This window comes from Monodelphis domestica, chromosome 3, assembly GCF_027887165.1.
Source record: "Monodelphis domestica isolate mMonDom1 chromosome 3, mMonDom1.pri, whole genome shotgun sequence".
Lineage (NCBI taxonomy): Eukaryota > Metazoa > Chordata > Mammalia > Didelphimorphia > Didelphidae > Monodelphis > Monodelphis domestica.
In genome coordinates, this window is record NC_077229.1 from 46,670,112 (window position 1) to 46,676,111 (window position 6,000).

Here is a 6,000-nt window from a genome sequence, read left to right on the forward strand (position 1 = left end):
ATGATTTATCTACATAGACTATTCCCAAATTTAAATGTAAGTATTAAGGAAAACCAGGATATAGTTAAAACACACACACAGAGAACCTAACAACCAGATATTCCCTTTTCTTTGAAAATACAAAAACTTTGTTTTAAATGACATTCTTTTCACACCAGATTCCCAATCCAACCAGTCAAGTAACTCAGCCTAGCTATTAAAAGGGATTGAGAGTAGAAAAAAATCAATATGAATGTAATAAACATTAATGAGATATAAACTATATAGAACTTTTTAAATAGCAAGTGCATAAAGAAAGGTTTTTCTTTCACATGGGCTGTAATTCTCAGGGTTGTAAAATGTATTCTGCTGTCTAGAAAAGTTTGAACAGGCTCTTGGCTGACAGTATTACAAAGCATAATATTTCAAAAACTAATCTGATGGGGGAGAAGGGGGAGGGCACACAAGTGGCCAGCAAAGGGAAGGTAAACCTTTGATGGAAAAATGTCCTCAATGTTTCCTTAATACCTCTTAGCTTTTCTAAGAGAAAAAAATATCTATCAAACCAGTATCATGTTTGCTTACCAGCAAGAATAGGCTTGAGGAAATAGAGAGTTAAACCAATAAAGTTACATATATTTTATTCATCTTTCTTAAACTTTGAACAATTTGCATATTCTAAGCATCTAGATCCTTTAAACCTAAATCTTCAAAGAAAAGCGGTCTTATTAATTATGAGAGTAAGAAATGAAGGCAAATTTCTAAAGGGGGGACAGAAAAGGTCTTCACATTCTATTAAAGGTTACACCTAGAAAAACTTAACAAAGGATGATGCAGAATTTAATCCAAGCCTACATGGAATTAGTTTTCATATATAGGGCATTTTATATAGGGCATTTTGGCAGTTTGGGGATTCCTGAGACATGATAAATGATGCAGTAATTCCCCAGGGCCACAATATATGGCTAGTACTTCCTTCCCTGAAGGAACCCAGACTTGAAATAGCTCCAGTCAGGGGAAGGATTCATAAATGAATGCCTTTGGACTCAGGTTTGACATAAAAAAAATTTTTTTTAAAAATTTACTAAAAATAAGACCACCCATTGCCCTAAGGCCTTCAGCATTAGTGGGATGGGTCCTTCTGGAAGTGCTATCTGGAGATGATTAAAAAAACAAGGTCTTCACTAATTATGACCAAAACTCCTTGGTACTTCATGCCAGGGCAAGGATATTAACCCAGATGGCCTAACCAATTCCAGCTTGGATAATTAGACTTTCCAATCTAAAAAATGCTTCCCTCTAATTCAGTGACTGATATTTGACGTACACTTCTTTGAGACTCCCATTGTTGTTGGGAACAAGTATGACTTTATGTCCCCATGGACCATACTCTCCATGGGGTTTTATTGAAAAAGAATGAAGTGGTTTACCATTTCCTTCTCCAGTGGATTATGGCAAACAGAAGTTAAGTGACTTGCTCAGGGCCACACAAGTGTCTGAGGACAGATCTGAACTTCAATCTTCTTGACTCCAGTTCCAGTATTCTATCCACTGAGCCATCTAGACTTCCTGAGATTCAAGTGAGTTACTGCTAATACATATTCTCCCTGAAAGTACATCAGGGTGGCAGCTAGGTGACTCAATGTATTAAGAGCCAGAACTGGAGATTGGAGGCCCTGGGTTCAAATCTAACCTCAGATAATTCCTACCTATGTGACCCTGGGCAAGTCACTTAACCTCCATTGCTTAGCCTTTTCTTCTCTTCTCCCTTGGAACCCATACCCTGAATTGATTCTAAGATGGAAGGTAAAGGTTTAAAAAAAAAATCAGGATTCAATGATGCTGATTCATAGTTTTAAAAGCTCACCTTAACAAAGAGAATCCAACTTGTATTTCAAAATTTTAAATATTAAATTACTATTAATTTGTTTATCAATTAATTATTATATTCTTGCAGCATTTTATGGTTTATAAATCTCTTATAACAGTATTCCAAGGTGGATAATGTAATTACTATCCTCATCTTTTCAGATGAGAAAAAATAGCTTGATGACTTCCCTCTGATCACACTTAGAGATCTGAAATGTCAGAGCCAAAACTCAGGTCTCAGGATTCCCAAGCCCAGTGCTCTTCCCATTCACTGTGCCATGCTGCTTTCTATTACTGAATAGGGATATATAGTTTCAAACTAAATATTAATTCACAGGTATGTGCCTCAAGAAAAAAGGACAATGTCCTCAGTCAACAAGTGAGAGCAGAACTTCAATAAAGTATATCTAAGCAAATTTCAGTTATAAAGATTACCAGGGTGGAGGCAAATATTCTGATGCATACAAATGGGAACTTGATTTGCAAGTCTCAAGCAATTCAACTACCTTAGTAGTCAACCCATTTTCTGATACTTTCTCTTAATAAAATCTGAAATACTGTGATTTGTCTTTTACCAATTCAAAAGCACCAGTCTAAATCAAAACCTTTCACATTAGTCTCAAAGAAAACCAATAAAAGTATGCTGTCCACTAAAAAAATCTGTTTTTCCCATTCTTCCCAAGGAGTCTTTGATGCCTAAAGGGATCCAAGCCATCTCTATCCCTATGACAAAAGGCAGACTGCCAGGAGATTGCTGAAGATATAAATTAATTTGCCTGGATGTATTCTGTCCTGGGCTCTGAGAGGTCATCAAACTGAAGAATGGGTAGATGAGAGAATTAGTGAAGAACTTTTGGACTGTTTCCTCTATAAGGGAAAAGAGCAAATTTCATGAGCACCTAGCCAGAAAGATAAAAGTGTTGGATTTGGAAAAATTCTTATTGACAAATTAGTTCAACTTTCTTATTTAAAGATGAGAAAACTAGACTCCACTGAGTGACTTTCCCATAATTAAGCAGTGTGACCTTGGCAGAGTCAAGGTTTCCTAAACTAATTTAAACAGTGATCTACTTGCATTTGCATTGTCAAAGACAAAACACCCTGAAAAAGGGGTATCGGACAAGAAAAAAGCTAAGAATATGGTTTAGTACCTAATAGATGTACTTATATGTAACCCTCTGTAATATCGAAATTTTTCACAGAATCAAAGATTTAGAGCTGGTAGAGTCCTTTAAAGTTATCTTATCAACATTTCTCCTTCATTTTTTTTCCAAACCTTTACCTTCTGTCTTAGAATCAATACCATGTACTGGTTCCAAGGCAAAAGGACTTAGTCAAGTGACTTGCCCAGGGTCACACAGCTAGGAAGTGTCTGAGGCCACATTTGAACCTAGGACCGCCCATCACTAAGCCTGGCTCTCAATCAACTGAGCCACCCTGCTGCCCCATTTCTACTTCATTTTACAAATAAACACACTGAAGCCCAGAGAGGTTAGATGCCTTGCACAAGGACACACAACATATAAAAAGCAATGTCAGGGTTCAAAACTACCAACTCCGTTTCCATTATGGCACACTACCTCTGCATTTCTTGTCATTTTATATTAAATTCTCCTTCCCTGGAGGTGTTAAATCAGAGTAAGCAGACTTTTTGTCTGGAAATTAAATGGCTTCTGAGATCTTTTCCAGTTCTGGAATATAAGTATCTACTTCCTGGTCAATGATTTTTTTTCAAAATTCTCAAAGAATGGCTTACTAAAGAGAAGGGAGAATCTAAAACTCACAGATTCTTGAAGTAAGATATGCTAGCAAATCCCTTTAAAATAGCCTGAGGAATCCTGGGTACTATGTTTTGGAGGCCAAGACAGGAATTAATCTGTGTCCTTCCCCAAAGGAAACCCAAGAGAAGGTGGGGGCAGTGCTAAATCTATAGAAGGCACCAGTCAATTGTCTGATAATTTAGGGGTTAGGGGAATGAGGTTAAAGAAAATACCACTGTGGTAACAGAGTTCCCAACAGATAAACATGAAAAGATAATATAAGAACAATATAGAAATGCCAAATGAATAAAAGAAATTTCAATTGTTCACTTTTTATATTCCTATTTACTCAGTATTTTTTAAAAAGAGTTGTTCTGTTTTGTTTTTTAATAACCCTAGGGCCAGGAAAACTCCAATCACTTGCTACCAGGCTAAAAGCTGCTTGACAGCATTCATCACTGCACACAACCTATAAAAAAAAAAGTGCTCAAGATCTATTGAAGGAATTGCAATTTAACCCTGGGACAGATTTCCTGCCTTAAGTTCCACTGGCCCTTCCTACCCTGGTAAAATAAGCTGAACAACGCAGAGAGAAACCTGACCCTTCCCTTGAGCCTGCAATATTAAGTCCTTAAGCCAGGTTCCCATTTCCTCCCCTTTGGGCCCAACTGAGCTCTAGTTTTCCAAAACCAGACCCAGGAGATCAAAATGTCCCCAAAGCACTCAAAATCTCAGAACCTGTACCTAAAGAAGATGGGGTAGGGGTGGGGGTGGGAGTGAGGGAAGAGCCTCAGAGGAAAGGTTTCCAAACGGAGAAAACCCTTGCAGCATTTCCTCTACTTCCCTCCCCCAATAAGAGTGCCAACCCAAGTTGTGATTCTTGGAGAACACAGTGGTTCCTGGCATCTGCTGTTTCATTCCTACACTCCAGAGAGGTGGCCTAGGAAGGAGGCTGGATTACAGCCAGAAAGAAGGGAGGGAAAGGCACGAAGGGGAGACAGATTTACACCACTTAACAGGTCATTCAGAGTTTACTCCCAAAGTCCAATGTTATTTGACTTTATGTGATGTTATGGAAGGATGCTAAGACTCCGCTTTTACACTAACATCAAGCCCGTGTCTTCAGTTTCTTCTGACCTGATGCCCCGCCGGGGCGAGGGGGGGAAGGGAGGGAGGAGGCTCCCGTTACCGGGCAGCTCAGAGCTACGTTCTCGAGTCAGGAAAATGAGTGACCCCCGGCACCTAGCCCTCTGCCCCTAGACCAGCAGCCCACGGCGACCACAACAAAAGCCCCGGCGGGGGGCGGGGGGCAGCGCCGGCAGGCCCCATGGGCACCCGCTCAAGGCCACGGCCGCCAGCCTCCATCCCGGGGGCCAAGGAGCTGAGTAATCCTCAGGTGACTCGGGCCCAGCCCGCCCTAAGGACCGCCCCACCCCAGCCACGGGGTCACCCGGCGGGGCCGGGCCAGGACGGGGGAGGTCGGCACCCGCAGCCGCCCCGCACCCGCCCGGCTCCATCTTGAAGCGACGGCGGAGGGAGGGGGACGAGGCCCCAGGCTGACAGGACCGCGCCGGGAGCGGGGAAAAGGGGGCAAGGACGGGGCCTCGCTGCGGCGCCAAGCCCGGGAGGCCCGAGGAGAGGACGGGAGGGGAGGGTAAGAGAAAGGAGGAGGCCGCGCAGCCGCCGCCGAGTTCACCCGGACGGACCGTGTTGGGTCCGGAGGGGTGGTCGTAGTCGCTGCCGCCGCCGCCACCTGTCGGGCCGAACTGAGCTCTCCTTCCCAAGCCGCCAACGACGCCTCTTCGTCGGCAGGCACAGTCGCCGCCTCAGCCCACGTCCTCGGTCGGTCGGTCGGTCAGTCAGTCAGTCAGTCACTGCAGCAGTAGCAGCAGCCGCGGCGCAGCCGCCTCCTTCTCGCGCCTCCAGCGAAGCCTCAGCTCAGGCTGGGAGGGGGGACGGAGGAGCTGGAGCACGACGTGAGGCCCCGCCCCTCTTAAAGGGGCCGCGGCCGCTCTCCCAAAGCCAACCCGCGGATCTGGGTGTGTGGAGGGTTGTGTGTGCGTCTTTCTGTCTTTGTAGGAGTGTCTTTGTATCTACGTGTTTGTGTGGCTGTGTCCTTGTTCTCTATGAACCTATCTAAATTGTGACTGTGTCTAAGTGTGTCTCTGTGTGTGGCTATGTCGAAGCGGTCTGTGTCCAGGTATCTTGGATGTCTGCCTGTCTGTCTATATGTCTGATCTGTCCGTGCCTGGGTCTGGCTGGCTGTGTATCTGCGTGTCTGTGCATCTGTCTGTGTCTTTGGGTGTGCAGCTGTGTCTAGCTGTGTGTGCGGCTGCGTCTGTGTCTGGGTATTTTATGTTGGTTTTTCTGTATTTGTATCAGTCTGCCTATA

General features: G+C 43.8%; 1 protein-coding gene across 21 annotated transcripts in view; it reads right to left on the reverse strand.

The window, feature by feature from the left end:
* The window catches only part of CLIP1 (CAP-Gly domain containing linker protein 1), a 162,715-nt gene extending 157,075 nt beyond the window's left edge, over window positions 1-5,640 (reverse strand). For 6 of the 21 annotated variants that reach the window (XM_056821823.1, XM_056821824.1, XM_056821820.1 and 3 more), the window contains exon 1: window positions 5,315-5,564. The gene's annotated coding sequence lies outside the window, so the exon portion shown is untranslated. Of the gene's footprint in view, window positions 1-4,035; window positions 4,079-5,314 lie in introns of those variants that run through there. The other 15 variants (XM_056821831.1, XM_056821829.1, XM_001364467.4 and 12 more) reach the window with 7 other exon arrangements.
* Window positions 5,641-6,000: the final 360 nt, after the last annotated feature.